The following is a 10,668-nucleotide window of genomic DNA, read 5'->3' as shown; positions in this document are numbered from 1 at the left end:
CATGTAGATGGTAATGTTTGTTGGCAGGGGCTGTGCTGACACCAATATTTATTATCTACTGTTACTTATACTTATCTAGGTTGTGGATGTGATACTTGCTGTTGTGTACTGTGTTATATTTTTGCTTGTTTTCTTTTCTGCATTTTTCTTCCAGTAGGTAATCCAATGGAATTTACTGTCTTGTGTCACCGTCCCACATCCCCTCTGTTTTTTCCCGTCTTTTGAACGTCTCTTGTCTAACTCTTAATATTTCCTATCAACCAATTATGTGTATTCCTTTGATTTTTACTGCAAATTTAAATTTTACAATAAAATGATTGATTAAATAGAGATATTTTAAATTTTTAATCAAGTGGAGCAATATTGCAAAGCCATAATAGTCCACTTGAAAAAAAAACAAAATCAAAAGTCTCGTGTCACCTCTCTTGCTGATGGATACAAATTTAAACTCACCCATCCGTGCACACACCACATAACTACTTTGCCATTCTATAAATAAACAAGTAAGTACTGTAACTCACAATGCACTTGTGTGGACTCTTTTTCTGTTGTAAGTTTGAGTTATTTGTCAGAGTAAACTCTTTAATATGAAACCAACTATACTTATAGTAAGAGGGTCAGAGTTTCAGAGCTCACAGCGACTATGAGTATCCTCTATATGTGAATGACATGTCAGGTTAAATGCATGTGATATGGACCATGTACAAATAGCATGTTAGCAGTGGGACAGTTAGCATTTTAGCCTGCTGATGTTAGCATTTAGCCATCATGGCTGTCCCAGCTGCTTGTTGCTGTTTTCAGTGGGGTTGTTTGTATATTTAAAATATGAGTCAGATTCATTTTTCTCATAAAAAACTAACTAATACTGTTGCTTAACAAGTAAGACGTTAAAGCAGTTTTAAAGTTACAGTATATTCATGGTTTCTGAATAAGTTTTCAAAGATCACTAAATCCAGTTTACACTCCAACAGTCAATATTTCAGGGGTCAGCAACCTTTCTGATGGCGAGTGCCATCAAAAATTCCTCAGAGGTCAGTGTGCCATATGATTGCATTAGCAATAAATGTAATAATCCTCTATATTAACAGTTACACACTATATAGAACCACTTTATATAATTATATTTGTTCGCAGATGTTGGCAGCTATCAGCGATTAGTTATCAGCTATTTTGAAACAATAAAAAAGACTTTTTATCCATAAGAGCCAATGAACTGTACAACAGAAAATGCAAATGCTATTTATGGTCTCCTCACAACAATGATAAGAAAAATAAACTGGGCCAATATGGCATGTCTGTTAATACAGAGATACACATGTTAATGTGATTTTAGATTAACTCACTGCGTGTCGTGTCCAGGGCTGGACTGGGACAAAAAAATCGGCCCGGGCATTTTGACTAGAGACCGGCCCCCCAGGTATTAAAGCCATAAAGCCTTTGAATGAAAACAGATGCTGTGGTGACAGTGATGCACAGTCTTGTTGGTATATGTGTGATTTCTATACATTTTACATCAGATAAAAACTCTGGTTGTAAGATTCAGATAATTATTTAATAAAAGCGAGACATTTTAAATGAGAATAATAAAGTAAAGTATTTCTTTGTGCCCCCCTCTCCCTGTTAATGCCCTACCTGCCCCCCTGGCAACACTTTGCTAGACCCGCCCCTGCACAGTTACCAGCTGTCAGCTACTTAGAAAAGGATCCTGGTGTTATTTGTGTCTCAGAAACAGTTCATAACTTCAACTCATTCATGTCACCTAAAAGGTAAACCTGTTTCTCCATCACCTGTTCAGCTCTGATGATTCAGTAAGGACGTCTCCTGGTTTCATCCTCATGTTTCCCTCTCACCACATAACCAAACCATATCATGACCAGCAGCTTTACAGCTGTGGCTCCAGCAAACATCAGCTGATACTAGAAATTAATATTAAATAAATTCTAACAACAGCTGATCAAGCTTAAACGTGCTGCTGTTGTTTAGCGCGACATCGCTGGTTTCCTCTTTCTGGCACAAAGTGGGCGATAAACAAACAAGAGAGAAAAGCCGATCAGCTGATCATTGATCAGTTTCATGATTGAAGTAGCAACAGGAGAGGCAGGGGGAGAGAATGAGAGAAGAAGAGGCAGCTGTGCAGCGTAACGACAGAATAAATCCAGCTTTGTGTCTTTTTTCATTCTAGCTGAAGTCCGGGACAAACCGTTCCTTTTCAGCTCAACACGAAACGCGTAATATTTTCTCTGAATACGAGACGATTCCGTTTTTCACGGGACGGTTGGCAACTCTGCTAACTAACCTTATGAATAAAGTTCACTATCAGTAACATCATAGCACCCAACCAGCTGTATAGAAACTCCGTCATGCTAGCTAGTAGCAGTACGAGTTATTGTAACTGACTGTAAAAAGTCAGCACAGCTAAAATAAACTCCACCTGAACTTGGTTTATATCGACTAAAGTTAACTGGCCCAAACACCCACATAGATTATACAAAGGATAACTATACATTCTTCTCTGACTCCCCAGGTGCACGCTGTAATGAGACATGGCTAGCTGTCTCTGTGGCTGAAGTTTTATCATATCTGGAGGAACACACACACAGTTCAAGTTCGAGCGGAGAATCGATCATTGTTCCCCCAGAAGGTGTATTAAATGATACTGACTGGGGGGAGTTAGTTAAATCACACATGGTCACGCGCCTAACTAGAGCAATCCCTAACGGTTATTGGTTGTGCAATAATACTCTTAGATTAGCTCTACCTGTTAATTGGACCGGTACCTGTGGTCTAGTGACCGTTGATGTATGCTGTACTTTCATTCCCAATAATACCGCTCCTAACGGTTCATTCACACAAGCTATGAATAGACTTGAAGCATTGAAGATAGAACTAACTGCCAATACAGGCCACGGTCAGTGGCTAGATAAGTGGCTACAGGACACGTTTGGAAAATGGAAGGAACTAATTGTAGCCTTTGTAACCGTTGCAGCATGTATTATTTGTTTTTGATGATTATTGTCTGTTGTGTGATACCATGTATACGCTCTCAGAATTTTTGATATTAAGCTTGCTCGAAGGACCAGTTACATTTATGATTTGTTTCACATTTATGATTTGTCTTTATATTATGTTACTACATTCTGTCTTTATACTATGTTATCATTTCATGATAAAAGGAGGGAACTGTTGTGATATTTTGATACCATGGTAGCATTTACAGGATATTGTTTTATAGTGATATTATACAGGAAAACTGTTACTCAATAAGGCCCATTTACTAGTTGTTTTTCTCTTTCTCTCTGACCCAAGAATTGATGTGTAAGAATCACAGGATGGTACCTCAAGGTTGAAAACACCACAGAGATCACTCCCTTACTCCCATCCTCCCTTCTTTATCTCTTAGAAAAAGGCTCGTTAAAGGCCAGGTGGTTTGTTTCAGAATTCACTAATGAAAGAACTCTGTATTCTATGTCTAGGAGTGTATTTTGCTGGGATGATCATAAATTGTAGCTGAACTGATAAACTACACAAAGGATACTTCTTTGCTCACAAGGAAGGAAGACGTTTCCTTATTTGGTCTGTACCGGTTTGAACTGAGAATCTGCTGACACACGAACCTTTTTCCTCTATATAAGCTGTTGTATGATAAATAAACCTTTGAGTCGATTTGGGAAGGCAACCTGAAGCAGTCTGTGTTTCCTTGTTCTCCCAAGCTGCTCCCGACGTCGTAACTAACCCAGCTGAGCGGCATACCTGAGTGTTACTTTGAATAATTAGGAGTCTTATAAGGAAAGGACAAAACTCTGCTTATCGGTGCTCACGCCTTGGAGGGAAACCGGGACGGAGATTTTCTCTTCAAGCAACATAATAAAAACAACACCATCACAATAAACTAACTAACAGTAGATACTAAATATTACATGTTATTGTTTTTTTTATTTTTTTATTTCACCTGTTGAGAATGAAAAAAGAAAACAAGCAGAAGAAAACGAGAGCAACATAATAAACAACATCACGATGATCTGTGGGAATATAACAGTAAATACTAAATATTAAACATTATTGTGCAGCACGTAAGATCGACAGCACACAGTGTGCTTTGAGGTAGGAGCCAAAAAGGGTGTAGTTTGTGGGTGTGATCACCCGTGTGTACACCTGTGAGCATGGACGCGCTTGTTTTTAAAAGGTTCCTTCATGTAATGATCTGCTAGAGGGTGTGGGGGGGCCACAGCCCCGTCCTCCAGGGCATGAAGCAGGTATGGAGGAGATCAAAACTCTGTCCCAGAAAGAGCTGAGGAGAGTCCCAGATGAGGGCTCACTCAGCAGCCGCGGAGCAGAAGCCAGGGGGAGTTGCAGTGACGCGCCCGTGAGCTCCGCCGGCAGCCAGCCGTGCCTGAGTGACCGAGCCCCAGGCCGAGAGGCCGAGGGCACCCCACCCCCGAAGGAGCCCGAGCGAGCCCCAGGCTCCAGGCCCCGATAAGCAGCCACCAGGAGTGAGCCGGCGTGTACCTGGACGCCCATCCCCGACCCTGAATCCTCCCTTAGTTATGCTGCAATAGACGTAGGCTGCCAGGGGATTCCCATGATGCATTGAGTTTTTCCTTTCCAGTCACCTTTCTCACTCACTATGTGTTAACAGACCTCTCTGCATTGAATCATATCTGTTATTAACCTCTGTCTCTCTTCCACAGCATGTCTTTATCCTGTCTTCCTTCTCTCACCCCAACCAATCACAGCAGATGGCCCCGCCCCTCCCTGAGCCTGGTTCTGCTGGAGGTTTCTTCCTGTTAAAAGGGAGTTTTTCCTTCCCACTGTCGCCAAAGTGCTGCTCATAGGGGGTCATATGATTGTTGGGTTTTTCTCTATCTATGAAGCGCCTTGAGGCGACTTTTGTTGTGATTTGGCGCTATATAAATAAAATTGAATTGAATCTCTTGATTATTTGTCAATAAATTCTCTTTTAGAATTTTATTGACTGTTATCTTTTTGCCCATGGCTGAGATGGTTGGTCAGACCTAGAATCTTTTTGTATGTGTGTGTTACAGTATGTTACATTAGACACCTATAATACTACTCAAGGCTGTATTGCAGAGTGCTGTCACAAGTCGATAAGAAAATCAGAGACATCCTGAAAGTAGGAAAAAGGCCTCAGAAACTATTCAGAGCCACGTGAAACCTGAAGGCAGTAGCGGTTTTTGATACGGGCGACACGGGCGGTTGCCCGGGGCGGCATCGTGGTGGGGGCGGCATCGGCAAAAAAAAAAATTGCTCGTACTCATGCTGCCCCGACATCAGCCAGCGCATATTGGGAATGTCACAGGCACCGATCGGTTTTCTGTCGCCCATTTGCTGGGAGTAAGGGCGCCCTCCGTTTGCCAGGTGTGCCTGCTGCTTGCGGCACAGGGAGGAGAGGGCGGCGGCAGGGGATTCACTGACTGGCTGGAGCAGCGTCTAATAACCAACTCGCAAAATAAAACAAAATAAAAACAACCCAACAAACACGAAAACACCCGACACCATGATACAGACTAATTTGCACCGATGTTTTTTCGAAATTCTATACGCGAAAAGTGAGCGCAAGAGCCCTCGGTGCGCCTGCTCGCTGCTGAAGTCAAAGTAAACTTTATTGTCATCTCCGCTACCAGAGATGGGCAGTAACGCGTTACTGTAATCTGTAATCTGTAACGAGTAAAGTAAGGGATTACTATTGCAAAAACAGTAATTAGATTACCGTTACTTTCCCGTAGGAACGCTGCGTTACTGCGTTACTAAAACTGGGATTTTTTGCGAGAATGTCTCATGACAGTGACGTAAGCGAGTGCGACGTTCGTGACAACAGCTGTGTGCAGATCAACAGTGGATCATATATCGAGTGCGGGAGAGAGTATGAGTGTGCAGCGTTTAAAGCGTGGAAGTACTGACCTTACTTTGAGTTTGATTCCATAAAAAGTGACAAAAACATTAGTGTCCGCTGTGCGTGGGAAGAAAACTTCTTTTTACAGCGAAAAAACCCCTAAACTTCCAACAAGCACCGAGTAGCTACGACGTAATGGGAAACTCACAGAGAAACTCGCGGATTCTTCCACTGACCGCGGCACACCTGCACCAGGGTAAACCTCCGCCTACCCTGCTCCTGCTTTACAGGTGAAAATAGAGCAACAGGACCGCTGAGTCTTTGACTTTATTTATTTTCTGCTGTGTTTTACTTGCATCTATTTGAAAGACTGAGTGTAAACACAAAAAATATTTTATTTTATGTGCTGGAATGTGCAGAAAATAGGTTTAAATGTTAAACAAATTTCTTCCAGTCAGAGAATGTTGCATATAATTACATTTTTGCTTGATGCATAAAGTTAAAAGATTAAAACTAATAAAACAAGTTTTAAAAAGAGACTTTTCCATTTGATTACATTTTGTATGATGGATTATGTAGAAAAAGTAGAATTGGGCTGAAAGATCTATCGCTTTATCACCTATTCAGGTTGTAAATCGTGTTTTTAAAAAGTAACTAAGTAACTAAGTAATTAATTACTTTTGAAAATAAGTAATCAATAAAGTAACGGGATTACATTTTTGGGGAAGTAATCAATAATTAGTTACTGATTACTTTTTTCAAGTAACTTGACCAACACTGTCCGCTACATACAGTCCAGTATATAGAGAGACGAGACGACGAGGCTCCAGTTACAGCAGTGAAAGTAAACAAACAATAAATATAAGAAGAGTAAGAAAATAAATATACACTTTAGGACTCGGGGTAAAGGATCAATAACAATTTAACATTTATAATTTATAGTTTGATGATTTAAAGTCTCACACACAACCCATCGAAAGGGGAGGGGCCTGCTGCTTCCAAATAGAACACATTTCATTCATAATGATGTAAATCCAAGCCCATCATGTATTCATGATTTGAATCCTGGGTTGTGTGAAATCCCAGGAATAAACCCTAGACAAAGTGAATCTGTGAACTAAGGTGTAGGTGTGTTAGGTTATGTTGTGGTGATCCTCATGTTGGGGGATTTGTGTTCATACTGGAGTGCAAAATTAAAACCAACGTAAGATGGACAAGAAAAGTTCAAAGCCATCAGGTGCTCAGTTTAGAAAAAAAGAGAAAAGAAGAGGAGGAGAAACGAGCAAAAGATGCAGGTAAGCAGATGTGTGATTGGATAATGGCAGGTCATCCTGAACCAATCAGAGTCAGAATACTTTATTAATCCCTAAAGAAATAATGTGTGTTACAGTTGCTCCAAGAAGAAATGGTAAAAATAGTAACAGTAACAGACTAAACTCCAAACAATACATTATGTTACAGATTTTAATATTAATGAGTCGTTGTCAGTTGTTGATTTGTCCTGTTCTCATTGTATGAGGAATTATGATGGCTGTTTGGTAGCCGTCTGCATACAACGCATACTCTCTCTCTCTTCATGTGTGTGTGTGTGTGTGTGTGTTTCTGTGGTGAAATTCAGTATGGTTCCGACAACAGTTTTATGTTAATGTACAATCCTTATTATGTTTTGTGGGGGGGGGCAGAGGGAGTGCTCGCCCAGGGCGCCAAACAGGCTAGGACCGCCACTGCCTGAAGGTCTGGATAACTTTCACACCTGAATATCTAAAAATGGATTAGAAACACTGTAACGTTACAGATTCATAATATGTCCTCCCTAAAGAAAAGAACATGAGGCGAGCCTAAGGTTATTAGTAGAAACTACTAACTAGTAGTAACTAGTTTGATCTGTAAGAGTCCTTCGAGAGGAGTAACATCTAAGCTAAACACCAGCTCAAACACAGTTGCTTCATCTGTTCACGCTGACTGTATGAACAGTTTTGCTGGCATGTTCCTGGATGACTTCCCATGATGCCACAGGATAGGTAAGATCAGACTAGTCAGGCTGCTGCATACACATACGTACTCATTCATGTTGTTAACTGCCTCTTTAATATCATAGTCTGAGAGCATGCAGACTTTTTACACATGTGGAGCAAGTGTGTGTGTGTCTTGTGGTTGCTGAGCTGGAACAACAGCTACCCCTGGTGGCCAGAAGGATTAACTGTGGCTGCCTGCTGTATGCATAACACCAAGATCATTTTATCATTCAGTTAAATAAATGTGTTCATATTATATTATTTTATACTTTCAGAAAACAAAAGGGAGTATTTTTTAGAAACATTCCTTTACCAAAGCAAAAAAACAAAAAGAACAAATAAACAATGAAATTACTTCAAATACTTTGATGCCTATTTTTACATTTAACTAGTCAATCACTACGCTAATCCCAACGGACTCTGTTTTATCGTTTAGCTAAAAGTATGAAGAGATTTACTTAAAGTTGTCTGATATTATATATGTCAGATGATGAAGTCATCAAAATGACACTGTTTAGAACAGGAGTGGGCATCTCCAGGCCTCGAGGGCCGGTGTCCTGCAAGTTTTAGATATCACCCTTGGTCAGCACCAGAGATGGGCAGTAATGCGTTACTTGTAATGCGTTACTGTAATCCGATTACTTTTTTCGAGTAACGAGTAAAGTAAGGGATTACTATTGCAAAAACGGTAATTAGATTACCGTTACTTTCCCCTAGGAACGCTGCGTTACTGCGTTACTAAAACCGTGATTTTTTGCGAGAATGTCTCATGACAGTGACGTAAGCGAGTGCGACGTTAGTGACAACAGCTGTGTGCAGATCAACAATGGATCATATATCAAGTACGGAGAGAGTATGAGCGTGCAGCGTTTAAAGCGTGGAAGTACTGACCTTACTTTGAGTTTGATTCCATAAAAAGTGACAAAAACATTAGTGTCCGCTGTGCGTGGGAAGAAAACTTCTTTTTACAGCGAAAAAAAAACCCCTAAACTTCCAAGCAAGCTCCGAGTAGCTACGACGTAATGGGAAACTCACAGAGAAACTCACGGATTCTTCCACTGACCGCGGCACACCTGCACCAGGGTAAACCTCCGCCTGCCTCACTCCTGCTTTACAGGTGAAAATAGAGCAACAGGACCGCTGAGTCTTTGACTTTATTTATTTTCTGCTGTGTTTTACTTGAAATTTGAAAGACTGAGTGTAAACACAAAAAATATTTTATTTAGTAACGGGATTACTTTTTTGGGCAAATAATCAGTAATTAGTTACTGATTACTTTTTTCAAGTAACTTGACCAACACTGGTCAGCACACATGAAGCACACGATTAGTTCGTTACCAAGTCTCTGGAGTTCAGGAAATGTTGAGGAGGTAAATTAGCCATTTGAATCAGCTGTGTTGGCTCAAGGACACATCTAAAACCTGCAGGACACCGGCCCTCGAGGCCTGGAGTTGCCCACCCCTGGTTTAGAAGAATCAAAGACTGATGGTCACACCAGTGTTATGTAACTTGGTTCCCTAAAATCTTTTCCTACATTTCCTTACGTGATATTTTGTTTGCTGTAATTAGGTTGGTGTGTTTCAGTACCGGCTTTTGTTAGCTTTTTGTCACGGTTTTGTACAGAAAAATACCAAAATACAAGAAACTGAAAATGCTGGGTCAAAATGAGCCACAACTGTGACACTTTTATAACGAGTGCCATAAAATTTTAGCTTCATACTCAAAGTAAATTCATTAAAGTTGTGAAAGCCATTCCCCCTGCAATGATTCCGATGGCTAAAGCCAGTTTAACATGTTCTTCCTCTATAATTCGTGAATTTAAAGGAAAGGCATGCAATAATACATTTTTAAGGACAATTCTAACCAAACAACTTTTTCCTTCTCAATTAAAAAGAAAATATTTGTTTAAAGATTATAACTCGAGGTTTTTGACTGAGTATCTTTCTTTTCCAATTCCACCTAAAGCAAAAGAAAATCACTTTAAAATCTTAAATGCCATATATCCATCCAATGACTATCTTCACAAGAAATTCAATATAGATACGAACGCATGCACTTTTTGCAATACTGATATTGAGACTACAGAGCACCTTTTTTATTCATGTGAAAGTTCCAGATCTTTTGGGGATGATTTTCAGTACTGGTTAACCTCTAAAAATACTGCCCTTCTCTAACCTTTCAAGAAATTATATTTGGCCTACAAACAGAAAATAAAAAAAAATAGAATTTGGGATTAACAACTTATTTATAGTTGCAAAATTTTTCATTCACAAATGTCGCTTCTTGAAAATTATTCCGATTTTTTCTGGTATTTAATAATGTAGTAATAATAATAATGGATTGGATTTATATAGCGCTTTTCAAGGCACCCAAAGCGCTTTACAATACCACTATTCATTCACTCTCACATTCATACACTGGTGGAGGCAGCTACGGTTGTAGCCACAACCTGACAGAAGCGAGGCTGCCATATCACGCCATTGGCCCCTCTGGCCAACACCAGTAGGGTAAAGTGTCTTGCCCAAGGACACAACGACCAGGACAGAGAGCCCGGGGATCGAACCAGCGACCTTCCGGTTACAGATACGCTTCCCAACCCCCTGAGCCACAGTCGCCACGTAGTCCTCCTATCCGGTTGTTCAGTGATGACGCGACGAATCCTACTTCCGGGTCTAAAGTAGTCTGCGTTTAATATGGCTTTTGTGTTGTTAACATATTTAATGTTATGTATTTTCTTCTATTTGATCTCAAAAAGCTCCTAAAACAGTCAGCGACCACTGTTGACCTCCCTCGGCTTTTATT

The sequence above is a fragment of the Diplotaxodon limnothrissa genome, linkage group LG6 (genome assembly GCF_057381915.1).
Source record: "Diplotaxodon limnothrissa isolate DT_005_m linkage group LG6, D_limnothrissa_male_GT1.1, whole genome shotgun sequence".
NCBI lineage: Eukaryota > Metazoa > Chordata > Actinopteri > Cichliformes > Cichlidae > Diplotaxodon > Diplotaxodon limnothrissa.
Note: the sequence above shows the minus strand (reverse complement) of the source record.